The following is a 26905-nucleotide window of genomic DNA, read 5'->3' on the forward strand; positions in this document are numbered from 1 at the left end:
TCCCTGACCAAGTTATCACGGAGTAGAGAGTTATTCAGCTTCCATGAGTATGGGGGATTTCTGTTGTTTTTCTTGTTGTTGAAGAACAGCTTTAGTTCATGGTGATCTGATAGCATGAATGGGATTAATTAAATCTTCTTGTATCTGTTGAGGTTTCTTTTTTGTCTGCTTCTATGGTCAGTTTTGGAGATGGTACCATGTGGTGCTGATAAGAAGGTATATTCTTTTGTTTTAGGGTGGAACATTCTGTAGACATCTGATAAATCCACTTGATTCATAACTTTTGCTAGTTTCATTGTGTCTTTGTTTATTTCTGTTTCCACGATATGTTCATCAGCGAGAGTGAGGTGTTAAAGTCTCCCACTATTATTGTGTGAAGTTCATTGTGTACTTTGAGCTTTAGTAATATTTCTTTTACAAATGTGGGTGCCCTTGCATTTAGGGCATAGATGTTTAGAATTGAGAGTTTGTCTTGGTGGATTTTTTCCTGTAATGTGTATGAAATGTCCTTCCCCATCTTTTTTGATAACTTTTGGTTGAAAGCTTTTTTCTTGGGAACATTTTCTTGGAATATTTTTTTCTAGGCTTTTACTCTGAGATAGTGTCTTTGTCACTGAGGTGTGTTTCCTGTGTGCAGAATAATGCTGGGTCCTGTTCATGTATCCAGTTTGGTAGCCTACTTTTTTATTGGGAAATTAAGTTTATTGAAGTTGAGAGATATTAAAGGGCAATGATTGTTGCTTCTGTTATTTTTGTTGTTAGAGGTTTGTTTGTTTGGCGCTTTTCTTTGGGATTTGCTGTGAGACAATTAATTTCATGTTTTTTCTTTGGTGTAGTTTCCCCCCTTGTGTTGGAGTTCTCCTTCTATTATTCTCTGTAAGGCTGGTTTAGTGGAAAGCTAGTGTTTAAATTTGGTTTTGTCATGCAATATCTTGGTTTCTCTGTCTACGGTGATGGAGACTTTTACTGTGTATAGTACCCTGGGTTGGCACCTGTGATCTCTTAGGGTTTGTGTAACAACTGCTTAAGATGATCTGGCTTTCTGAGTCTCTGTTGAGAAGTCTGGTGTAATTGTGATAGGCCTGCCTTTATATGTTTCTTGACCTTATTCTCTTACTGCTTTTAATATTCTTTCTTTGTTCTGTGAATTTGGTGTTTTGGCTATTTTGTGATGAGAGGATTATCTTTTCAGTGCAATCTGTTTAGTAGTCTATAGGCTTCTTGTACATTTATGGCCATCTCTTTCTTTAGGTTTGAGAAGTTTTCTTCTATGACCTTGTTGAAGATGTTTGCTGGGCTTTTGAGCTGGGAATCTTTGCTCTCTTCTATTCCTATTATTGTTAGGTTTGGTCTTTTCCTTGTGCCTGGATTTCCTGAATGTTTTGGGTTAGGAGTTTTTTGTTTTGTATTTTCTTTGACAGTTGTGTCAATATATTCTAAGGTATCTTCTACACCTGATATTCTCTCTTACATCTCCTGTATTTTATTGTCACTTGTAGCCCCTGACTTCCTTTCTAGGTTGTCTATTTCCAGGATTATCTCAATTTGTGATTTCTTTATTGTTTCTACTTCCATGTTTTGGTCTTGGACCACTTTCTTCAATTCCTTCACCTGTTTAAATGTTTTCCTGTTTTTCTTTAAGGAATTTATTAGTTTCCTCTTTAACAGCTTCTACCTGTTTGCCTGTTTTCTCTTGTATTTCTTTAAGTGAGTTGTTTATGTCCTTCTTAAGGTCCTTTATCATCTTTATGAGATGGAATTTTAGATCAGAATCTTGCTTTTCAGGTGTGTTAGGGTAACCAGGTCTTGCTATAGTGGGAGAACTGGGTACTGATTTTGTCAAGTATCAAGTTGTTTCTGTTGCTTATGTTCTTGTGCTTGCCTCTCACCATCTGGTTATCTCTGATGTTAACTGAACTTGCTGTCTCTGACTGGAGCAAGTCCCTCCAGTGAGCCTGGTTATGTTGGGCCTCCTTGGGTCAGTCTGTCTCTGGGTGTTAGAGGGTGTCTAGAGCTCCTAACCTGTGATTCTGACTGTGGCAGACATCCTGAGAGTAAAGTTGACTCTGCGTGTGGGTGGAGTGGGTGTTGCTGGAGCATACAAGCTGTTCCTGGGAGCAGTTGCAAACCAGAAGATAGGTGTGTCTCTGATGGGACTGGAGGTCATGTGTCCTCTGGGTCCCATGGGATCCCAGTTAGGACAGGTATTGGAGCTGGGGGTCGGGGGGAGAGCCATCACCTGTGAGCCTAGTGGTGTCAGAACTCCTGATGACCAAGCTGTTTCTGGGTTGGGTGGGTTTGGGAGGGGTAGAGCACATGATCTGCTGCTGGATCATGTCCTCATTCTTTTCTCTCCAAATCAAGCTGCTAATTTGATTCTCCTAAGATATATATGAGTCATTTGTTTCTTCTGAATTCTGCCTCCCAGATTTGACTCCAGATTTTGGACTCTACTTCTTTCGCTACTTCTTCCCTTTGTATATTCTAACCATCCACCTCACCTCATCTCACCACTTAATTTTTTACTGAAGAAGCAAAAATATACTTAAAAAAAATGAGCTCATTCAACAAATGATGTTGAGAAAACAGTATTTTTACCTGCAAAAGATGAAATAAGATTCAGCTTGCACAAAAACTATATCAAAAAGGATCAAGGACTTTAATTGAAAGCTCAAAGCACTGTAACTTTTGGAAGAAAACAAAAGGGGTGATATTTAGAAAATTGTGTCCAGTCTGGCTTGTTACTGGGCAACCACCATGTTCTTGCTGGTCCCCGGCTCTAAATGGGGCTCTGGCTAGCTACATGAACAGGCCCTGGCACTCATGAGTCACCAGTACGGGTGATGGCTCTGCCAATCCACCACGCTGCATCCACAAAGCTGAGCTGAACCCCAGACAATAACTGCCATCCTCACAGTACAGTAGTAATGAGGCTCTTCAACCTTATTGATTATCTAAAGGATTTATATATTTAGAACTGCTCAATCAATAAGATGCTCAATCAATAACTCAATTAAGGTTGTTATCCAATATCTAATCTTTTGATAGACGTTGCTACACAGGACAGCTTTTGACACATCCGTGGTTCTCATGGCTGATAGCCTCCTTCTTCTACTGCCTAATCATGGAGCTCCACTGTGAATACAATGTAGCAGAATAAGTATCCTGCTATGAGTACTCTCAAAGATACTGGGTTAGGCAAGAGCTTTTTAAATAGAATGTCAACAAAACAGTGACCAAACTAAAGTATTAATAGATGGGATTCCATGAAAATAAAAAGGGTTTATACAGTAAAGAGAATATTAAGCAGCATTAACATACAAAATATTTATCAATTACACTTCAGACATGGGATTAACACCCAGAATTTATAAATAATTGCAGGAATTAAATATAAGTAAACAGAACTGCCAATGGAAATAGAAATGAACTGAGTAGATACTTTTTTTTAAAGGACTAGAAATGGCCAATATGTACTTTTAAGAGTGTGAATATACATACAAGTAACATTATACAGAATGAGAAGGTTTTACTTATCTATTTAGAAATATATAGGTATGTATACATATGTATGCATGCATTATGAGTATCAGTAATTAATGAAAAAAGAAGCCATGAATTTGAAAGAGAGCAAGGAGGATTAGATGGGGGGGGTGGAAGAAGAAAAGTGAAAAGATAAATGATGTAATTAGAGTTTCAAAGAATAAAAAATATTAAAGTGTTTGATACCTTTAGCCACATGGAAAGTGCAAATTAAGACTACTGTAACATACCTTCTCATCCCAATTATCAAAACATCTGACCACAAATTTTGGAGATATTATATACAGAAAGGAGCCCTTATTTACTTTTGATGTGGGTACAAATTAAGTCAACCACTGTGCAAACCAATTTAGAGATTTCTCAAAATATTAAAAATAGAACTACCATATGAGCTAGCTATTTTAATCCAATGTGTTTATCTAGAGAATTCTATATCATATCATAGTGAAATGCATACCCCCATGTTATAGCTGTTTTATTCACTGTAGCCAAGAATTGAAATCAGTCTCTTTGTTTATCAACAGATGAATGAACAATGAAGATTTGGTAGATATATAAAAATGTTAAATTTTTTCTGTTAAATGGATGGTCTTAATATTAATGGAGGTCACAAAATCTTAGAAAAAATTAACTACATGTTCTCTCTCTTATGCAGTAATATAATTATATATGTAAAAAATATATGGATAAAGTATAACATGAAAAAGAACAAGAAGTGTTCAATGTAAGAGATGAGGGAGGACTTGATGATAATAATAAAATAATAAACATGAAAAACAACAAAATTTTTTTTGCTAAACATTTTAATTATAGTTTGCAAGATGTGTTACTTGTAGATAAACATGGTCATCATTCTTTTCAACAAATTAACAGTATTCATCCTCAGAATTCATTCTCAGGAATAGCCATAGGGTTTTATTTTTTGTTTGTTTGTTTGTTTGTTTTTTGTTTTGTTTTTTGTTTTATTTTGCTTTTTTGTTTTTTTAGGTTTTTTTTTGCTTTTTTAATTAGTTATTTTGTTTATTTACATTTCAAATGTTATCCCCTTCCCAATTTCCCTTCTGTAAACCCTCTATCCCATTCCTCCTCCTCCCTACTTCTAAGGGGGAGCTCCCCCACCCACCCACCCACCCACTCCCACCTCATCATCCTAGCATTCCTCTTTGTTGGGGCATCATGTCTCTACAGGACAAAGAGCCTCCCCTCTCATTAATGCCAGATAAGACCATCCTCTGCTACATAAGCAGTTGGAGCCATGGGTCTCTCCATGTTCAACAGGGATGACATTAACTGAAATAACCAACGAAGAGGAGAGATGACCTATAGAGAGCATATTCAGAGGTTAGGCACAGCCCCAGGTTGAGGTATGGGGAAACCCACCCATCTCAAAAATATTAACACAGAATTGTTCCTGTCTAAAGGAAATGCAGGGACAAAGAGTAGACCAGTGACCTAAGGAAAGGCCATTCAGAGACTGCCCCACCTGGTCATTCATTCCATCTGCAGGCACCAAACCCAGACACTATTGCTGATGCCAAAAAGAGCTTGCTTACAGGAGCCTGGTATGTTTGTCCCCGAGAGGCTCTTCCAGAGCCTGACCAATACAGATGCAGATGCTCAAAGCCAATAATCAGACTGGGCACGGGGATTCCAGTGGAGTAGTTAGGGGAAGAACTGAAGAAGCTGAAGGGATTTGCAACCCCATAGGAAAAGCAACAATATCAACCAACCAGACCCCCCCCCCAAGATATCCCAAGGACTAAACAGCAAAAGATTTCTAATTACTGCATAACATTGAATTGTGGGATATACAACATTTGGACTATTAGTTTTTTAATGGTCATTTGGTAATTTTCAGTTTTTATAAATCATGCTGTGAATATTCTAAAATATATACAGTTTTGAACATGCACACACATTTTCTTCAGATACATGCCTATCAGTGGAATTATCTTCCCAATACAGTTGAATCAGTTTTAGCATCTTGAGATTTTGGGTATTTTAGATTTGTTGCAATGTTGTCACAGGGAAACTCAGAAGAGGCATGTTACTTGCATGGTTTGGCCTTGAGAAATGTGGGTAAGTACACAGAAGCAACAGCTTTCTGACTTAAGCTGTTGTGTGTTGTCAATGTAACTTCCTTGTTTATCCCCATCTTTGGGGTAACACTCATGTGACTATCAGGACATTTAAGGTCACTTGTCCTAGTCATCCTTGAAGGATAGGAAGAAAAAGCTCAAGTTGTGACTATCAATTCTCTTCTTAGAATCTCACAGCTGGAAGCTATTATGAAAGCTTTTCTTGGTAAGCTGTGAACAAGGGCCTTCTCACCCAGGCCCTTACACACGACCACAAAAATTATTTGACCTAACTTAGATTGGTGAAGCAATGGAGTTTACTATGGCTCTTAACAGGAGCATGGGTGACAATTACATCATTGAAAACCCACCCATGCGTTGATGATGGCACATGAAAGGTGGGTCCTTGGAGCAATTTCATGCCAGATTTACAGATGGCCCCACCATACAGTCTGTTCTCTCCTGGCAATTGCTTGTGGGGAGATTTGTTTGTTGATCTTAGCTTTTGGAGCTTCCTGATTTTCATGAGGCTGCAACTCTCCTGTAACAGGAAATAATAAAAAAAAAAAAAGAAGGAAACAACTACCTAGAAGGAATAAGACATGATTTCTTTCCTGTTCAGATGATTAGGTCTGAGTTATGTAAACTTGAAAGTTCACAGTTGGCTTTATCCATTGTTTCTGAGAGAGAACAAATAGGTAGGTATAAGGAAAAAAGAAAGGAGAGGGGTTGGGTAAATGGGGAGGAGATGGCGAGAGAAGGGGAGGGAAAGATGTGGGAGATGGGGAGAGGGAGACGAGGGATGAGGAAGGGGTGGAGAAAGGAGAAGCAGAGGGAGAGAGAGAGAGAGAGAGAGAGAGAGAGAGAGAGAGAGAGAGAGAGAGAGAGAGAGAGAATGAATGAATCTGAGTGTGAGAAAACAAAGTGAGCTTCCTAGGAACATTTGTGCCTCTGGTTATAGATGTTCCTGTACAAGGGTGTCTCTATCCCTTAGGCTTTATGGATCATCTCTAATCATTATAAGTAACTTATTCTTTGTTTAAGCTATAACAGTTGAGTTCCGCTACTTACACCCAATTCATTAAACAGTAGAAAACCAGAAAGAGAGCTGGTTGCCACACCTACATTGTTAAGAATGAACAGATCAATGCTCAGTTGTTTTTAATCATATTTGAAACAAAAAAGAAATTTCTTTCAGGAATCTTCATAGAGGGACTCTGTAGTGTACTAAAAACAATCAAGCTGCCAAGCAATCAGGTTATTAGAGTGTTTGTCCTCACATGAGTTTCTCCAGCTGGGACCTGGGTTTTATGTGAGTTCTTAGTAGGATCAAAAGAAACAAGCAAAGATTTCCTTCTACTGGGTCCAAGCCTTACTTCAGCATAAGAAATAATAATAACCATAATAACAAATGTTAGTCATAGAAATCAAACCTCTCAGGAAATTTTCTGGTCTCTGTGTTCCTAAAAGTCGTTAGTCACCTTGACCACACAAAAAGCTTTGAGTCAGTATTCTCCTACAGTGTCATAGAGTGTACATGAATAGGACAAGTGAGATTGGCTGCTTAGGATGTAACCTTGTTTAGGACAAGGGCCGACTTAATCTGGCTTCTGCCAGATATAATGATTTATTTAGGGAATTTGGATGAAGGTTTGTTTCAGTGCTCATAGAGTTTTCTTCATAGAGCCAGGAAGTTAATATTCAAATATTTGGTCGTTTTTTTTTTTTTTTTTAGTGAAGAGATAATTATAGGCAATTATAATTTCAGCCTGAATTCCAGCCTGGATGATTTTCCCACTTTATCCCATGACAGTTACCCTCTTTTATTCCCTCTTGTTCTCTTGCTTATCCACTTGTCATAAAAGTGCAAGATGGCTATCTTCAAAGGAAAATTATTCAGAAAAGCATAAACTTAAGAGTTTATTATTCCGCCATCCACTGTAGTCATCTTGATTTTCACCTTTTAAAGCAGAGCAAAGTCATCAGCTCTTGTGTTATATGTGTAAACAACTTATGCTTTTATTAGTACATACGTGTGATCAATGAATGACTTTATAAAATGACATAGCTACTCATGTCTCCTGAAGAAATACTGGAGAATAGTTTGCATTACATACAACTAATCTTACAGAAAAAGTGACAAATAAATGTCTGTTTGAGCTCCTAGTAGTATTCATATATATTTGAAATTTCATTCTACATTGTGATTAATGATCACATCTTGGAGGCTTAATACTGCCAAGAGGTATAAGTTTTTTATACTTGATTTTATTCACATATTTTAAAAGTAGCACTAAAAATATAACATATAGTAAACTTTGGGAAAACATGAAAGAATATACCCAGTACTTTTTTTCAAGTCTTTCCTAGTTCTCAGTGATTTTGTGATAGCAGACATTATGTTTAAGTTTAAAATTACTGTGTGAAAAAGAAGTATAAAACAAAAATGCTTCTAACCTGTAAGTCAACTTGCCCAAAGACAGATAAGTTCCCGGACTGCTGGGGGCTGTTCTTGTAATTACCTGGTTTTGTATGAACTGCAATTTTTCACTTCTGTAAACAAGGTTGCTTGCCAATGACTGCATATAGGTGAGATGTGTGTCTGATCACACACAGGCAGGAAGTATGTCAAGATGTGTGCTTGCTTCTGATTACATAAAGGAAGGAAGTATGTAGCCTTTATAAAAACCTGACTAATGTAATTTGGAGTTGGATCTTAGGATGATCATGGACTCAGTCCTGATGCCATGCATATCCTATGCCAGTATCTGAAAAAAAACTTCTTCACTGTTAAAAATATATTCATGGTCAAACTGGTGAATTTCTGAGTGACCCCAGAACCATAACAATTTGCTCGTTGTGACCCTCTAATTTCTAATTGCTTTTTTGTGACCTGATTTCAACTTCCATAATAACCCTCTCAATGGTCTGATGACGGTATGTAGTGAATATTTGCTATTGATACCCATTCATTAAATGCCTGCTGATGTGTTAGCAGATGAAATTAACTGTCAAAATTATTCTTTTAGATAATTGAACTTTAACCTGGATTTCTATGACAGATGCTCCCAGCGTCTCTAGCACCTTGTCTTTTGTGAGGTACAGCATGTTCAGTAAATGCTTAAAAGGCAGAGACCATCCTAGCTCTCTCCTGCTCTATCAGAGGACTGATCTCTTTTGTGGCAGAGTCTACGATTCCTGAATGTGAAACCCTTACCACCATCAGAGAAGACAGAAGTTAAACAACTCCTAAACAAGGAACACTCTTATTTCTCTTTGAATATAGGCCCGAGGCAAGTTCTTTCAGCATCTGTATTTCCTGTAAGGAAGAGGTGAAAGGCCAAAAAATTATGTTCTCACAAATTGACCCTGTAAGGAAGAGGTGAAAGGCCAAAAAATTATGTTCTCACAGGTTGACCCTGTCCCCTTTATTGTCCCTAATTATTAAGGTGCCCAGTCTCAAGGGCAAGTACTGGGTTCTTAGTGTCTGAATGAGATTTGTTTGTTGTTATTATTTTGAAGCTCACTTAATAAATTATAAACATATATGTATATATTATATATAAAATCAGAATATATGAATATATATATATATATTAAATTCAACCATAAAAGACTATATATATATACATACACACACACACACACACACACACACACACACACACACACACATTCTCTTGGTTCTGTTCCTCCTGAGAATTCTGGCTAAAACAGTATTATTTCTACACTCTCTACAGTCAGAAAGAATTATGAAGCCATCTTTATTATGATTTCAGTATCAGAGAACACCTAGAAATATTTACTTCTATTATAACATTGGATTCAAAGATATATGATGTCAGACACTTGGGTTAAAGTTATACAACATGAAAAAATAGAGCCTAGAGGACCTGTGCTGTTGAGTTTAGCTATAACCTTTGTAATAGACACTTCTCCACTCTTCCCTCCAAGTTTTAGAATACTATGAATTAGTTATGTCTCCTTCAAATTCTTAGATTAAAGCCTTAACTCCTAATATGACTATATTTGAACATAAGTTTTATTTGGGTAATTAAGATAAAAACAAATAAAAAACCGCCCCCAAAAAAACCAAATAACCAACCAAACAAAAAAAAAAACAAACTCAGTGATACTGGTATCTTTACCAAAAGAGGAAAAGACACCAAGGATGCCTGTGCACACAGAAAATTCCTTGTGAAAACATGGGTAGAAGAGGCAACCTTATCTGTAGATCAAGGAGTTCGTAGGAGAAGCCAGTCCTGCCAACACCTTGTTCTGGAGCTTAGAACTTTCAGCACTATGAGGAGACTAATGTCTGTGATTTAAACCACCCAGTCTGTGGTTTTATTATGGTCGTCAATACATGGTAATTACAAGGGGCTAACTATATATAAATGTGCACACTTAAGCATTTGAAATATCTTGTGTCATATCTGTAATATAAAGAGAACTTATAGGTAAACATGTAAATATATCATAAATATGACATAAGAATTCTTGAACCATTGTGTTGAAAACAATACATGGTAAATCCAACCATAATAGGGCAGTATTTGCTCACATGTGTAACTCATAACTACTCAAGATGCATATGGTTAGATACTCACTTTACTTCAAGGACACAACTAATAAAGTTCTCCAGACTATTTGTTGTTACTTTGTGTATTTATTATTGCTAGCCCATGGCAAAATGGGACGACATCAAATTAATTGTTATAACTTGGAAACAAAACCCAAGGGAAATAAATCTGTCTTTGACACATCATACTTTAAAATGCAAAGCATAGCAAAATCAAGCCATTGTAGGGATAAAATCTGATTTACATGAATTTCTGTGTGATGTTACTAGGGAACCACACATCAGTTTGGTTGTGGTTTCTCTTCAATAAACTAGACTCATATGACTACATCTGTGTACTTATGTTTTCACTGTACTGATACTGTTTTCATCTCATCTTGGTAAAAAAAGATATTTTAGGCCCAGTATTTTGTTAATTCTTTCTGGTTAAAGTGCTTTCCAAAACCAAACCATCAAAGTAAGGAAGAAGCTGGGATGTGAAGCTTTACCCCTGGAAAACATTTTTTTTAAAATAAATTATAAACATATGTAGAATGTGTTTTAATATTAATTGATTCTGTCCAGGGTGTTTGCTTAATCATAGCTTGCATATTAATTTTATCTTGTAAGAGGTAGCTAGAGGGCTGCCTATCTTTATTGTGCAGAGAACAAGTTTTGCCCACTTGTGCTTTCTGTTTTCCTTCAGAAAAACAGCAGTTCCCTCTAGAACAATTGGGAACTTAAAAGGTAGATAAAATGTGGTCACAACCCTTCTGCAAAACCCAGTCACATTGCCTTCTCTCTATCTGATAGAAGTTTAGCAGTGAAGGGCAACTCCAGAAAGCCCATATACTTTAGAATCTACGGTTGGGGGAGAAACAGGCAGAATCCCAGCCTCGTTGAGGGTGATTCTGGCTATCACTTTTAACAAATACACAGCCACTTGGAACAATGAACTCCTGAGATTTCCACCATGACACAGGTCTTTAAAAATTGTTAGGCACAATATAAGATTGAGGCCACAGATGTGATCCAGTGTTCTTAAAACCAGATGGCTTACCAAGACAATCCCATGTTTTCTAGTTTGTACAAGATAATGGAGAGTTTTTAAAGTTTTGAAAAATCTAAAGTAGTTTGTCCAAACAGTTCAAACAGCAATAAACGATAACTTTAAAATTTTATGTCTTAAATTCAACAAGTTAAAATAAAGTTAATAGAAGTGTGTGCAAAAGATTGTTGTTGAGCAACACCATTTAATCCTAGGCCTTGCAGGTACGTTGTCCTCTGTGCTTATATTATGGCTTGTCTTTGTTGGTTTGGTTTGTTGATTTGGTTTGGTTGATTTTTTTTTGTTTTTGTTTTTTAAAACAGCTTCTTTGTGTAGCCTTGGCTGTTCTGGACCTAGCTCTGTAGACCATGCTGGCATTAACTACTGTCACTCAAATAGCATAGCTCTTGCTTTTCTTGTCTCCATTCTCCTCCTCCAGACAGCAGCCTGGATTTGCAGCTTGTCTGTCCTGGAGTTTTCCTTTTCATCTCTAATAAAACTGTCCTTTAGCTTCTGTTTGAGTTTGTTCTTAAATTCTTTGGGTCAGAAACCCAAATGGTGACTCTGAATTTCCTGGTAATGTCTGGTGACTCCCTCCAAATTTCCAGCACTTTCCTCTGTCACTCATGTCTTTATTATACTTAATATAATAAATTTTATTGTTAGAACATTTTTAAGTCTACAGGAAAACTGAGTAGAAAGTATAGAGAGGTATGGCATAGCCTATCTGTCTGTCCCTCCCACAGCATTCCCACCACTGTCATTATAGTAGAACATCTGTTAAACTCCATGCACCACTGAGGCATCATTATTCAAAATATAAAGGTTGTGTTGCTGGAGGGTGTCTTCTGGGTTTTTTTTTTTCTGTGACACAATGTTAAGGTACTGTTTGGTTCACTGTGGCCTTCTGAAATGGCAGTGCTGGTAACAATGTGCTAGCCAGAAAGACTCTGGTCAAGTAAACAGAACTATTGTTAATGTGTAAACCAAAACTTAAAGGCAAGTCTATGTTTGCCAGAGAAACAGATTTCTTAGGGAAGATTTCTGTTTATCAAGAACCTTCCTTAATCTGCCCCCAGAGTCCACAACCCTAGGCAAGGACATCTAGTTCTAAATAGCCTGTATCAGCTCAAATATCCACACCTTGCTTACTGTCATATAAAATCCACTTGCTTTTCCACCACTTTGCTTCCCTGTGTCTCCACACCACACCAGGAGATAGCCTTGGCAGTTTATCGTTAATAAACCTTTCCTTCTATCCATGTCTAGTTCGATGGTTTCCCTGTCCTTGCTTACAGGTACCTTGTGACACAATAATTAGACAAAACACAAGAAAGCAGCAGAGAAACGACAGATTTATTGAAAGTGACAATAAATCTCCTGAGCATCCCCAGAACGGCTGCTCCCGAGCTCTGATCTGGACTTTGTTTATGAGTTTATTTGGAAGGAGAGACAGATCCCTAGGGTGGGAATGGATCCTTACACTGATTGACAAGTATACCTGCTGGCTAATCACTGTATGTTTGTGTATGTATGTTTGTGTGTGTGTACTAGGAGATAGGGATTGTACCCCAAAACTGTAAGTGTATGTGTGTCCTGTTATGTATGTGCATGATATGGTCAATAGGATTTTCTTCCCAATAAGTCACTTCAGGAACAGATGATTGGTCTTTACCATGTTTGTGCTGAAACCCAGTATGAGATGAGCAGGCCATTTTTCTCTCTACTCACCTAGATGTGCTTGAACACAGATTATATACAGGAGGGAAGGAACTGGGTGTTGCTTCAAAGGAAGGTAATCCAGGACCTTAGGTTGTTCTTAACCTTGCCAGTCTGAATTAAAATCATGCCAATGTTTGGTATTACATGGTTTGCACACACTCTGATGGTGTGCTAGCATCATGGTAGTGTCACAAAGACTTTCTTCTACGGTATGGGAAGGTTTGCCCTCTCTGAAACTCATGCATTTGTGGAATCCATATCCTGCAATATGAAGAAATGGAACTAGGTAGGATTGTCAAAAATTGATAAGGGCTCTGTTTCTGTGAATGGAACAATCATTTCATGCAGCCAAGTAAAAGATTAAGTGTTTTTTGTTTGTTTGTTTGGTTGGTTTTTTGGCAGTGCAGTAAGTTGCCATTATTTTACCATTTGTAGAAAACTGGCATTGCTATTTCAAGGTTCATATTAAAAAAATTATCAGCAGTAGTTCTGAATATTCAGCAAAGCTGTAGATTCCACGTTGCTGATACAAGCAACGTTGTTACTCCATGCTCAAAATACAAGACTTGTCCCAAGAGAGCTTATCAGAGCATATGGCAGAGCTCAGGACCCATTTGTGACTGTGTCGTCTTCCATCTCTTCTTCACCCTCATCACTCGGCCCTGATCGGCGCTCTCTGCCAGGTATCTGGCCAGACTGCAGCAAGCCCTTCAGCCTCTCAACTTCAGCCAGTGTCGATGCGTTTGCTATGGCATTCTTGATTGCTTCCACATCCCATGCAGATGGTCCACCTTTCTGTCAGTTGGCAAACCAGCACCTGGATTAAAAGTTTTGCTCCTCCTGGCAATATCCTTTGCAAGCTGTGCACCCCGTTTGCCCTCGAACATTTTCTCTGCTTCCTGACGCCCTTTTAGTTTCACTTTCTGAAAGTCCAGTACTCTGACTTGTGGAACTTTATAAATCACATAAAGTCGTTAATGCTTCTTATTGGTTACAGGGTTTCTAAGGATGCTTAGATATGTCAGTGATTTGAGAGATGCCAACGGGTCCAGATCACCCAGTTCCACTAGACTGTTGTTGGTGAGAATGAGTTCTGTCAGACAAGGAAGAGCCTGATCAAGTCCCTCACCTATACGGCAAATTCTGTTGTTGTTCACTAATAATGTTTTCAGTCTTCTCAACAAAGGAAAACCATCCAGTTTCCTGATCTCATTGTCAGAAAAATCAATAGCATCAAACTGGTCTAAGGTGGTACCTAGATTTTCAATAACAGGAATTTTATATCCGCGGAGGTCCAACTCACGGTCCCGTACAGCATTGGTGTACTGCGCCGCCTGCTCGATCATCTCTGCGGTCAGCTTCACCATCCTGTCGCTGCCCGTGTACCCTCACCTCAGAAACAGGCCTGTGACTCCCGCCAGTGTCGTATCCCAGAGTGCCAAAGATTAAGTGTTAAGAGAAAGTTTGCTGTAAAAACAAACAAACAAACAAAAACAAAAAAACAAAAAAACCAGGTTGACCCTGTTCATCACTTAGGCTCTGTCTTTTATCACTAAGAACCCATGTCACATGAAGAATGCCAACAAAAAGGCCATGAATAGACTGTCAGCCAAAATACACCACATTTTAATTCTGTTCTATAGAATTGTGCTGTTAGCAACAGAATGTGAATTCAGTTTTACAGCCTTAAAACTCCCCTATGTCCTGACAATTTATCCTTTCCCTGGGCCACTAATAGTTACTAATTATTACATTGCTTTATCATTTTGCATTTTTCAGAATGTCATATCATTGTGATATTAAAGACCATAAACGTTTTACACTCAGAAGCTGCCTGTGGTGAGAATTTAACTATTAAGTGTCCTCATGGCTTGAGATTTCTCTTGTAAAAAAACATTAAAAAATTTTCTATTGCCTGGACATATCAGTTTATCATTTTACCCACTGAAGGCATGTTGGTTATCTCAAAATTTGAAAATTATAAATAATATGGCTATAAATATTCATTGACATTTTGTTAGCATGTTTTTAATTATTTCCATTAACTTCAATGTTAGAAGATAATTGCATAACTTCTCCCTTACCCTTTCTCCATTGAAACTCTTCTATGAGGCCTCAACAAATAACCACAGACAACTAAGAAAAGCTGGGAGTGGGAGAGATAGTCTTCTCCAAGGAAAAGCGAACCAAGTAGTTATCCAATACCAAATAGCCCTGAAAACATGAGTACAAGTGTGAGTACATATTTTCAGTTCCCTTGGGTAAGTACTAAGGAGTAAGGATGTTAGGTCACGTATGTTGTGAGGGTTTCGGTTTTATATCATCTAATCATCATCTAAAGGACTGTCCACCTTCCGTTCCTGCCAGCAATGAACAGGAGTTGTGTTACATTCACCTGCCAATATTTGATGTCAGTAATTAGAGGATAGTAACTCTAATAAGCATGGTGTTGTTTCATTGTGGCTTCAATATACAATTCTTTGATGAAAGATGGGACTTGCAAAAAGTGATTATGTCATTAAAACTCTTACGGCCTTTGTAGATTAATGGTGTTCTCTTAAGTGACTGGGTTATTGATAACAGTGCTCAGTTGAATTTTTCTATGTCATACATGAAAACTTACCTTTCCACCATGTCATAACATAGTTTGAAACTCTTCATGGTATGACAGCACAATGTTCTTAGACTACCAAGAACTGTGAGCTGAATAAGTGTTTGTTATTATCACTTACTCATCCTATGGTGTCTCTCCACCTGGAAATTCTTAGATAAGGTGTTTATTCAGGTCCTTTGCATATTTCATAATGACTTGTCTTCTTCTACTTGTCTATTTCGTGAGCTTTCTATTTCTTACTCATTTTAGCTCTCACTCCTATACGTTAGTGTCTTCTGCAAATCTTTTCTTTTGCATCATCCCAGATCATGACCTCCTCTCCTCTCCTCTCCTCTCCTCTCCTCTCCTCTCCTCTCCTCTCCTCTCCTCTCCTCTCCTCTCCTCTCCTCTCCTCTCCTCGCCTCTCCTCGCCTCTCCTCTCCTTTTCTCATCTTCTTCCCTCTGCCTCCCATTGCTTCCATTCCATTCCCCTCCCTCCCCCTCCTCTCTCCTCTCCTCCCCTCCCCTCCTCGCTTCAATCCATCTTTCCTTCCTTTATACCTTTCTGTTTTGTTTTGTTTCCTAAGACAAGATTTCTATGTGTAGCCCTGGATGTCCTGGAACTCTCACTTTAGATCAGGGTAGCTTCTAACGCAGAGATCTGCCTGCCTCTGTCTTCCAAGTCCTAGGATTAAAGGTGTGTTCCCCCCCCACACCCAACTGCTGACTTAACTGACATTCTTTATTGTGTCTTTCATAGTATAGAGTTTGGTTTTTAAGTTTTGGTGTATAATGTATGTATATGTTTGCACATATATATGTGGTAGATTATGTGTATATGGACATGTATGGAGTGTATGGAGGCTCAAGGTTGATGTATGGTGTATTCCTCAATTGATGTCTGCTTCTTTCCTGACACAGGTTCTCTAACTGTTCATATAGCTCACAGATTTGCTAGCTTGCCTGGCCAGGTAGGTCCAGGGATGTGTCTGTCTCTGCCTTCCCAGTGTTAGGGTTACAGGACACCACCACATCTGGATTGTACATGAGTTCTGAAGATCTAAACACAGGTCCTCATGCTGTGCAGCAAACAATTTACTGGCTTATCCATGTTTAATTTTAATGAAATCAAGCTTATTAATTATATTTTCACAGATTATGATTATGGTACTGTATTATCTTTCTTAATGGCTATTTTTTTTCCGTTAAATAGACTAACGGGGCGATTACATGGTTCATTTGCTTCAGATGATTTCCTTTTACACTAAAAGAGACAAAGAGGAAATTATTAAAGTTCTGTTTCTTTTCCTCTCCTCCTTTTTCTTAGCCATGTCATTTCTCTCTTGTCAGCGTTTGGAAACTGTACATACTATCTGGTGCACTCAGTGCACATTTGTTTCTGATTTTGAATTGTGTTTAAATATCATTGCCACCAACTATTTCCTAGCCTGAAGCCTCTGGGAACACACACAATAGAATAATAAGTTCTGGTTGGCATCATGCAAGAACATGAGGCAGCCTTGAGACTCTCGTACATGTTTGTTTGTTTTAACGACCTCTGGCATTGAAGTGTGTGGAAATGTCCGAGAGCCACCAGACTTTACTCCACTATACATTGTTCTTGTTATCCTGCATTCATTTTTTTCCTTAGCTTTAAATTCAACACATTTTATAGTTGTGTCTTGTGTAAGTTGACATTAATACTCCCTGGGACAAAACTTTCATTTCATAACTCTTTTATTGTGTATTTTAATTTTATTTTATTATTTAATTAAACTGTTTAAATTATAAAAATAAAATCACTATATTTTATTCTATTATTTTGATTTAGAATTAAAAAATCCCTTGGAAATAATGAAAAGCATACCACACAAAAATTTTAAACCAGAAATCATATTCTTTAGTGATTTTAATGATTATTAAATTACAAAAATTTTCAAATATTATTTCAACATTTAATCTTATTTTTGGTAAAGTGGTCTGAACATAGGTCCCTGGGTATGATACATACATAAGCAATACACACTGTGCTTTATTTCTCACTTACTATCAACTTTTACCTAACTCTAGTTTTTAAGATAACGTGTAAAGTAACAGGTTTCATTATGGCATTTTAATGCATATGTTATAACTCCTCTACCCCTCATCCACATTCCCTGCCAATGGTTACCACCTCCTCCAAATAGTCCCTGATCTGCCTTCTTGCAGATATGAGTTCCAATATACTCTCTCTCTCTCCTTTTCCCTCCCCTTTCTACTTTCATCACACACACACATACACATACACGCACACGTACATGCACACACACACACACACACAGAGAGAGAGAGAGAGAGAGAGAGAGAGAGAGAAATTCAAATTCTACATCTGAAAGAATACATGCAGTATATCCTTTTTCAGAGTCCATCTTATTTGACTTAACGTAAGATTTTAAATTTTATGTATTTCCTGCTTCTTTATCTGTTCCTCTGGTGACAGACACCTAGGTTGGCTCTACTTCATTGCTATTTTGAACAATGCAACAGTAAACATCCTTATGAAAGTATGTCTGAAATATGATTTAGAGTCCTTTATCTATATATATAAGCATAAAATAGTTGGGTAATATAGCAAGATTGTTTTCAAAGTTTTAAGACATCTTCACGATTTTAAAAGGGGCTGCACCAGTTCATATTCCTACCAGGAATGTGTAAGTGCATGTCCTTCTCAACAAACTCACCAGCATTTGGTATTATTTATTTTCTTTTTAAAAAGAAAACCATTATTAAATATGTACAAGTAACTGGTGTTCATGATACTAGAAAAATACTCTTCTACATGCTGCCAAACGAGAAATGTAATCACCAACCCAGTTACAAACAGTCTGAGTTGCAACCATGACCTGCTTATAAGATTTACTAGTATAATAATAACATGGTCAGAAATCATTTTACCAGCAAACTTTGAACTCATCATCTTGCATGTTATTAATTTCTCTATACTGGTAGTTTTGTGTGTGTGTGTGTGTGTGTGTGTGTGTGTGTGTGTGTGTGTGTATGTGTTTGAGATCTTTTGGAGAATTAATATTGCCTTACTTTTTCATGTTTTTTATATTTCTTTGTTTTATGCAACTGCTGGCTAAGATAGTTCTCTGGGTTTTATTTGGAAATTCTCTTATTAACAGGACTTCTCTTGACACACTGATCTCCAGGACCACTGCTGAATGAAGCTTAGACTTCCCTCCTGTCCACCAGGGAGGAGCTGTGCTTTGCTTGTTTGCCTTTCTTTTTTTCTTCCGTCATCTGTTCTTTCCATGGCAACTTCCATATCAGTGTCATGTAAATTGAAGATTTTCCTTTTTTATTTTTTTGAGAATAAAATTAGTGTTGTTCTGATTCCAGATCTCCTTCCTCATGCCAACATCAGCAGCATCTAATCCATCTTTCCCCAGAAATTTCTACATATTTCACTTTTATTTTTTGCTGTATAGGATGATGAACCTAAAGGTCCCATGTACGCTAGGCTGTGCAAGTACTCTGCCAGTGAACAAAATGCCCAGTCCTCTTTCACTTAATTTTTCTGACAGAAGAAATAATTTCAAGTATGTTTTCTTAAGCTGAGACTTCTTGCCTGCGCCATCAAGCCTGCACCATCAAGCCTGTGCCATCCCATGGAGCACTAAGTGAGTTTTCATATTAAGAGTGTGTCTTAGTAAATGTCCTATTGCCATGATAAGATACCATGTACATGGAAACGCTTAGAAAATATTTAATTGGGGCTTACTTACAGATCGGAGGTTTACCCCATTATCATCATAGTAGAAAGCATGGTGGCACACATACAGGCATGGTGCTGTGGAGGTAGCTGAGAGTTTACATCTGGACCTGGAGGAAGAGACAGTCACTAGGCCTGGCTTGAGCATCAAAACAGTAAAGCCCACCTCCAGTAGGACAGTTCCTCTGACAAGCCACACATACTCCAACAAGGCTACACCTCCTAATGCAAGTAGTACAGTTCTCTAATGACCAAGCATTCAAATCGATGAGCCTGAGGGGTGAATTCACATTCAAACTACCACAGAAATTTTTCTAGAATTGTCTTTAGACTTTTCTGTGCTTTTCTATATTATTTCTCCTATTAGCTGCTACAGCAGACTTTATTGAATCTCCTTCTGTGCCTTTTTCTCTGCAGAGCTATCCATGTGATGAATCTTGGCTAAATGTAAAGGGACCATTCTTTGTCCAGCCACCTTCAGGTGTTTGGAAGGGACACGGATAAGAATATTTTATTTTAATTTATTTTATCAACAAGAGACAGTTAATAAACATGCAGCCTGTAAACATATACATTACCAAGTGCATTAAAGTATCTTTCCAGTTATCTTTTAATCTTAGTGCATATGTGCTTAGTTTTTCTCACAGAATTAAATTAATTTATAAACCATTGTAAAGTACACCATTAATCTTGTTTTCTTAGACAGTAAGCATTTATTTCTCACAGTTTGGAACTGAGTAAGCCTTCACCATGTTTGGTGTCTGTAGAGGAATTTTAATTCAGACCATGGCTGCTCTGGCAAAAAAATCACATCTAAAGACCTTCTAGGTCTGTGTGATCTGGCTACAATGCATACATATCTTTAATCCCAGGAGAGAGAGGCAAGCAGATCTCTTAGTTCAAGGCCAGCCTGGTACAGAGCAAGTTTCAAGTAAAGAAAAATTTAGGTCCATGGTGGTACTACATACTTTTAATTCCAAACAATGAAGATAGAGTTGGTTTGTAGAAGGAAATATCTATGTTTGAATGTGATGTCTTATTGAGTGGCCTCACAAATTGACAAATCAGAGAAAGATTTGACAGAATTAGGATATTCTCAACTCTCATGAGAAAAGAGAGGAAAGGGAAACTCCTTAAGGGAGCAGCACAGAGGAGGAGGAGAGGCAGTTTTACCAGGAGAGTTTTACAGAGACAGACTGAAGAGAGAACATGCTAGAAACAGATAATGACAGAATGAACAAGAGAATAAGAATGAGCCTGAAGATTGGAAAAGATTGCTAGAGTTAGTTTGAGGCCAAGTAGAGCAATTCAGAGGTCATGAGAAAAGCTAAATGGAATACATCAGCTGGGAGAGAACTTTGAGCAGAGTAGCTGTGTTGAACCAGCCAGCCAGTGATCAGAAAGGTGAGCTTACTCAGCAGAAAGTCTCAGAGCCTGAAAACATTCTAGGGCTAGATTAGATTGCATAGATTCTAGAAGGTTCCAGGTTTAGGCCTAGGTTAGCAGACAGAAGCAATAAGCTTTGGAGACCACAATTACATCAGGAAAATAAAGGATACTTTTACAGGTGTCCTGTGGGCAGGGCACTATTACTTTGCCGACTGATCTCTTATCCTTACAGGTATTTCATCTCATATATATATTTGACATGGTAGAAAGAGTGCCCCACCCACAAGACAACTGTAAAATTATCTTTTATTCTCCTGACGTAACTGTCATCTCTGAGTCATACATATGTATATATTTGTCAACTTGTGTGCCTTACACCAATTTCTCATTGTTGCTCACCTTTTTCTATTGGATTTTTAATTATTTAGTTTTGATTTGTTAAATCATATTTTTAAATGTTGGGAATCTGAGCTCTTCTACACAATAGTGTAGTTTCATTTTTAATGTTTTATTTTCTTTAGTTTAAAATATCTTCTTTGCATATGTGTGATGTTTATACATACATTTGAAATCTATTAGAGGTTATTTGACCAAGTATGGTGGCTCACATCTGTAATTCAGACACTGTAGATCCTCATGTAGAAGTATTGTAAGTCCCAGACCACCCTGGTCCACAAAATGGGACCCTATCTCAAAACAAACAAATAGCAACAATAACAACAACAAAAATTCCAAACAAAAAGTATTTTGCATTTATTATTTGTTTTGATGTGCTTATCAGTCATGTACATGGCTTATAGATAAAAAGTACTAAATTTATACTAAATTATATTCCTATTAAAGTATTAAATTTAAATTAATATAAATTACATTAATTTATATTAAGTGAAATGAGCAGATGGGCTTGCTGAGTTATTAATTATAGAGCAGATGGTACTTTCACTTTTATTTCTGTTAGAATAATAACTCCCTTCCCCTAAATTTTCAATTCTTAATCTCAGAAGTTGTGAATTTTTTCTTTAAGTGATTAATCTTGGTTGCCAACTTGACTACATCTGGAATAAACTAAAAAAAAAAAAAAAGCAGTTGGGTATACCTATGAGACAGAGTTTCTTGGCTGGATCATTTGAAGTAGGAAGACCTGCCCTCAGTTTGGGCCAAACCTTCTCTCTCACAGGTATGCTCAACTACTTAGCTTTTAAAGTTTATTCTGGATGTAGTGAATATCAGGGACAGAGCCCTTCCCCATTGATCATTAATTAAGAAAATGCCCTACAGAATTACCTACTACCTGATGTTATTGAGGTGTTTTCTCAATTGAAGTTTCACCCTCTCAGATGACTGTAGATTGTATCAAATTGACATACAAATTAGGGCAATAAACACACACACACACCACACTCACAATATTTATCCTGTTATTTCTGTTTGTTTTGTTTTAGAGAAACTTTTAAAATAAACCAACATTTGTTTTTGCATTTGTGATTAAATTAAGAATCTCCAGATGGGGAGATTGTCCTGGATTATCTAGGTGAGTAAAATGTAGTTTTAAGGGTCCCTCTAGAATAAGTTGTTATCAACAGTCACAAAAAGTGATATAGGAACAGAAGCAGAAATAGAAGAAATAAACTTTGTAATGCTGCACTGCTGGCTTTGAAGATGATGAGTCTCTGAGACAAAAACTCCCAGAAGTCCCTGCAACTAAAAAAAAAGTTAAAGCACTAGACAGTCTTAACCAGTCTTCAGTGGGAATGTAGCCCTGTCAAAGTAGGTTTCTGACCTTCAGAACTATGAGATAGTAAAATCATGTTTTAAACTTGTCATATTTCCTTAAAGCAACAATAAGAAACTCATACATCAGTCTACCACTGACAACGTCACTAGTTGGTTTTCACTTGCTGTATAGAGAACTTCTGTTTTGTTATCCCAGATTGATGCTAAAATCCAGAAAGGCTGTATATATTATGTAATAAATTGGAACTCAAATTTATCACTCTTCTGTCTTTATCTTTCAAATGAAGCAAATATCATAATAAAATATATGCTGGAAGGAGTGTTCTATCCCATTTCTCACGTACAGATCCATGATAACACACAAGATGTCAAACTGTTTTTTTGTCAAATGGATTGTATAGACCCATGCAGTTGGCCAAAGCCCATTAAATAACTGTGTTTGGTCTGCAGAATTGCACAGGCTAGATGCTTTCTGCATTCCTACCTGAGTATGGCCTGAATAAAGAACTGAACAAGCTAAGCTTATCTCATTTTTTACCCAACTCACCAAGAGTACAGGTCAAAAGAACAGCTGGTGCTGTTGTTTTGGTTTGCTTGCAGCTGGTTTATGAGAAATTTAACACTGTTTAACACTGTTAGAACTCATGAATTTGCTAACTGTGGCTCGAGGTTAGATACCCATGGTTTCCTATTTCTTATGGTTTTCTGGACAAAATGTGGATTTCCCAAAGGAACAACAATGGACTTTTTGGATCCTGAGTTCAAAGGCCATGTGTGTGGCTTGTCAACATTTCGATGAAAGCTTTGTTCAAACAAAATAGGCCATTATCTAATCTGCATGGAAACTCTGGGGGTGGTAAGAAGGAGCCTTTTCTTTTACTAGGGAAAAAATTAATTTTTCTTTGATTTCAATAGAGTATTTCTTTCTATTTTGACTCATAACATATTCAATATACACAGCCCACTCTATTTGGGATAATGATTTGGTTTAGGGTATTGTAAATGTGAAATAGCATTAGAGATTCTTTGGATATAGTTTTTATGTTATTAAATAACACACACATTTAAAAACATTGTATTCTTTCTTTTTAGTGTTAATTACCAAGAAGTCCAACAATAGTTAAAGGGGCCTTCCTCCAATACCAAACCACAGTAAACAATGTTTCTAACGTTATTTGGGTACTACATAGACTACTATTCAGAGTGCTAGTGCAATAAAACTTCTTCCTCTTGTCTTTCCTCCTCCTATTTGTTCCTCTCAGTCACCTCCTCTTTTTCACACTATGGCCCCTGCTGTGTAAATGGCATAGGTTCAGTAACGGAGGTCCTTAAATAATTATGCTCCCTCTACTGTTCGAAAGAATCTCAGCAAAGTATAACCTATACTGAGAGACTGTGTTGTATGCAGCTAAGAAGACTCAAGTGGCAATAGATCTGTCTTAACTCTTTTACTGGCCATGTGACCATGCATGGATCTCCTTTCCCAGGGAGTGGTGACAGTATGTGCATGTGGCTTGCCAACAGCTCAGGGAAATTGGTGGCATAGTTTAGGTCAAGAATGTGTATAAGTGACATGACTCTACAGTGTGCTAGGCAAGTGTCAGATATTACTTGCATTTGAGTCCTTAGCTGCCCTGCTACAGAGCAACCTGAGTCATTCCATTCTGCAGGCATCAGGGTCTAGTATCTCATGAGGATAAGAAATGCTTCCTTACTCAGAGCCAGAACAAGTCATCCTCAGAAGATGGTGTTTTCCATTTAAATTACTCATTCACCCCACCTTTTCTAGTTCTTACTCTATGAAGAAGTCACCACCCTTGAGATATGACTCCCTGCCTTACCACACAAAGAGCTCTCCTTCCAAAGCCAATTCTGAGGACACTGGAGAGTAGCTAATCCTCCCCAGGCTCATACCCACTCATCTCACTGTCCACATGACACACCCACAGCAAAAGCTTCCTTGTCTCTGTGGCCTCTTAATGTTCCATGCCTTGCAGTTCCCATTGTCAGGGTTCTGACGATGTAATATGCTCCCAGTGACTCTGAATTCAAGAGTGGTTTATCAACAAGGAGATAGCATTGATAATGTCAGTGTCCACTACCCACACAGGCCCTACCTGTGAAGGGGTATTGCAGAGAAAAGAAAAGTGAATTAGGAAGAGCTATCAGAAGATGAATTCAAAACACAGAAGACATAGCTTTTTAGGAAAAAATAAAGTAAGTATGGCTATTTAAACCCAAAGGCAAAGAATAAAAAATGTCTCCCAGCTGTTTCCTATCTGTAGCAAAGAGGACCACAAGGAAATGGTTTTGAGATATAGAGAGCAGGATTCCAGTTAGATATAAAGAATATGCTTAAAATATCATTTGTTAAATATTAGAAGAGGTTACAAAGGAAATTGAGGAACTTCCTTCTCTAGCAATGTTTCTTTAGTAAGAAATTCTGCTTGTATCGTGTGGTCTGAATGAAGTACTCACAGCCATTTTAAAATGGTTGTATACTCATTTGCCAATTAAAGAAATACATTAGAGCTTGAATAAATATTTCTCACTCATGATTACCTCAATGTCTTTTAAAAATCTGGGGGAGGATTTTCCCTTTTGGTTATGGGACAGATCTAAGTTTTCCAACGTTGACTGTCCAGTTTATTGTACACATTCATACTGTTTTACAACAAACAACACACTTTGTCTCAATACATTTTCATCTTAAGTTGAAACTCTTAATTCATAAATTAATAATCCCCATACACTTTTATCAATGCTCCCAGTAACCACTGTTCTTATTTCTATTTCATGAATTTAAGTTCATTGGACATTTTAATGGTTACCCTAAATTAGTCACCTCCTGTTGCCCAGTATAGATCATAACATATGACATGCTCCAGATTTTTTCAAATAAAGACACAGGGCCATGCTCTATCAGGCACACCCATGTGATTACCCAGACAAAAGGCCTGCAGAGCAGAAGTAGGCAAGTGACACCTTTTTGGTGGTAGAAACTGGATGAGGTAACAATGGCTTCCTGATTTGGATTGCGGGAGTACAACCAAGTGTTGGTCTGAGGACAGCTCTCTCATTGTGTCTGAGATTTGTCCAACCTTAAATTTGTTGCCATTTTAACATTCCTATGAATTACATAAACTTTATTTATAGGTAAAGAATTAGAAACACACCACTTTTACATGGTACATCCCAATGATTTCACAATGGGTATAGCAGTGCTTTACTGTGGATGTATTCCAAAGCATGATGGTTTTGTGATTCTATGCTGTATTACTTTTCTCATCGATTTGACAAGATACCAGACAAAGGCAATTCTAGAGAAAGAAGTTACATTGTTTTCTGGTTTCAAGGGCATTCACTCCATCTCCATGAGAAAGGCAGATCTTTGAAAGCAATGAATAGTTTGATGTGAACTAAAGTGGCTGGTGGCATCAAACTAAACCAGGGAGTAGAGCATTGCACCAAACTACAGATGGGCTTAACTTTCCAAGCCTTACACTTCTTATTATTTCTGTTAGTTAAACCTCATGTCCCAAATGTTCCATGATTTCCCAAAACACTGCCACCAGATAGGAACCAAGTGTCAAAGTATATTAGGTCACATAGAAACTGGTACTTAAGCATCCCTTCACAATTCCCATGTCTTGCAGTGTACTTCCTCTTGGTTTTATTTGTGTTCTCTGATAGCCTCTTGGCTTAGGAAATGTGATGTTTTCAAAGACCTATTATCACAACCAGTCTTCCAGCTCTCTGTGTAGCATGCATAGAAACTTGTAACACTCAGAAAGCCAGTCAACAAGTGTGAATCATCCAGGTTGGTGCCATTTTGATTTCTCCTGTCCTGTGGGTAAAATATGTGGTCTTAAGTGTTAGCATCTTGCCATCAAGTTCTGGAGAGTAACCAAGAACAAGGTCTATAGCATATAATTTTGCGGGGATGGTATCTGTCAGAACCCACTGACCAACAACTTAAAAAGATATAGCCCAATCTTGGCAGCAGGTGTTTTATTAGCCTATAATCTGTAAAGGAAGCATCATCTCCATGATATAGGGTAAATTCCCTTTACATTCTTTTGGCATAAGTATATATTATATTCCTTTGAATATAATATATATTCAAAAATGTCTATGGAAGTGGATTTCCATATTGCATTTTCTTTAGAGCTAGTTATTCTTCCCAGTATTCCCTCCTGTACTGCCCACTCATTCTCTCCTACATTTATCTCTTCTTGTTCCCCATTCCTACTACTTACATAGGCCCTAGCACAGAACCTAATACTATTATTCTTTTTAGTACATCTAGGAATAAATTGGTTCTTAAGTTCTTATATTTATATCCATAGATTAATGTGTATCTAAATCCCTAAGAAGTTGTTATTGTTATTTTTTTTTTTTTGCAGTAGATGGTGATTAGTAAAGAGACACACATAGCCAACATGCTGAGAATAAGATACTGTGGAATACTCATCTCTAATTG

The 26905-nt window shown here is 37.5% G+C and overlaps 1 pseudogene; it reads right to left on the minus strand.

Moving 5' to 3' along the window:
- Positions 1–13503: 13503 nt before the first annotated feature.
- LOC114614576 lies at positions 13504–14319 on the minus strand (annotated as a pseudogene).
- Between the last annotated feature and the right edge of the window lie 12586 nt (positions 14320–26905).

Source organism: Grammomys surdaster, unplaced genomic scaffold (assembly GCF_004785775.1).
Source record: "Grammomys surdaster isolate TR1022 unplaced genomic scaffold, NIH_TR_1.0 126391, whole genome shotgun sequence".
Taxonomy (NCBI): Eukaryota; Metazoa; Chordata; class Mammalia; order Rodentia; family Muridae; genus Grammomys; species Grammomys surdaster.